Genomic DNA, 1,484 nt, shown 5'->3' with positions numbered 1-1,484 from the left:
GTGTTTGTTACTCTTTTGTAAACCCACTAATCTTCCGCACTTGTGCCCGTATTCTGTTGCAAGTGACGTAAAACTCTTACTAGAAATAAATCAAAATAGTTGAAAGGTCACTACTTGTACTTAACTAATACTCATGGAACAGTAGAAACTGGTAGTACTTGTGCGTATGATAGTAACGGAGTGAAGCGAGACGTGCTGAACTCAAAATCCGCAAGGCCTTGTTGTGGGCGAACGAGTGAGCAAAGATAATTACTTCATCTACCCTCGGCCCTTTACTCGCGTATACAACAACTTAGGCCCCAAGCCCACTGGCTTTTTTCGTCAGTTGCAGGCCAGGCTCACATGAAAATGAGCTCGTTTTCGGCAGTCACTGACTGCCTTTTGCATAACTACGCGATTTTCCTTCGTGCACGCTTTTTCGTCAGCCGTACAGGATACTAAGAAGCTTCGATTCGACTCTTTTTTGAAGGAAATTTACATCTTTAAGTACATTTTTGCTTCTTCATTGCACTTAACAATATCAACACAGTTTTATCTCATTATAATACGTTGTACAATAGTAAAATTGGGCCGAAAAACAGCAGAAAATTGAATTAAAGCACTTGACCTAGATTATTTCGTTCTCGAGGGAGCTAAAAATAGACTATGTTAGACCTAGCCAATACATAGGTCACCCCTCACAAGGCTCATATGAGCTAACATGTACGCCAGGGATAGACTTTAGCCTCTGCGTAATAATAATTTAAAAAGAGGCAGTCTTGTCTAGAACTATACTTGTGTCTCTATAGATCTACACAGCAGAAACAATGCTGAAAATGTAATTAAATAAATAAGTCGCCTGTGCTGTCTGTTGTTCTCGTAATCGTAACACACTGGGCTCAAAATAGGTTTAGCTGATCTGACGTCGGTGGACGCGGATCTTTTTGAGTCGGTTCTACACCACGCAAAAATTTGATACATTAGGCCTAGGCTGGCCTGGAAGCGATCTTATTTTAGTGGACGCGTAGACTTAGCGTTGGCTAGGCCTGATATCAGCACGTCTCGGAGTGAAGTCGAGCGTAGTTGGGACGAGAACTAGACGCCCAGAGAACAGTTCTGGTGGACGTAACTACAGGCACGTGAAGTGACATCTTTATGACTTGACAGTAACCCCAGTGGCATGACAAGTCAATGGCACAACCTCAATGACGACCGCCAGCGGTGTGAAAGTGTCACTCAGGACAGTCAAGAAGACAGTCGCATGATTGAGGAGACCCCACCGAGATTGACAAAAGTAAACTTCAGCCCTATATTCTGAACGTATGTGGCCTTGTACGAACATCCGGGTTTATCCTCCCCTCTCAGTGGGGCCACTTCTGGGTCGCCGTGACTTTTAGCGCGAAAGAAGCTTTAATTCAACATGTTTCAAGATGGACCATTGTTCAATACAATCACCTGTGAAAATGACCACTTCACACTTCACTCCCCCTTGCCCCCACCCCTTG

The sequence above is a fragment of the Aplysia californica genome, unplaced genomic scaffold, assembly GCF_000002075.1.
Source record: "Aplysia californica isolate F4 #8 unplaced genomic scaffold, AplCal3.0 scaffold00580, whole genome shotgun sequence".
NCBI classification, from domain to species: domain Eukaryota; kingdom Metazoa; phylum Mollusca; class Gastropoda; order Aplysiida; family Aplysiidae; genus Aplysia; species Aplysia californica.
Note: the sequence above shows the minus strand (reverse complement) of the source record.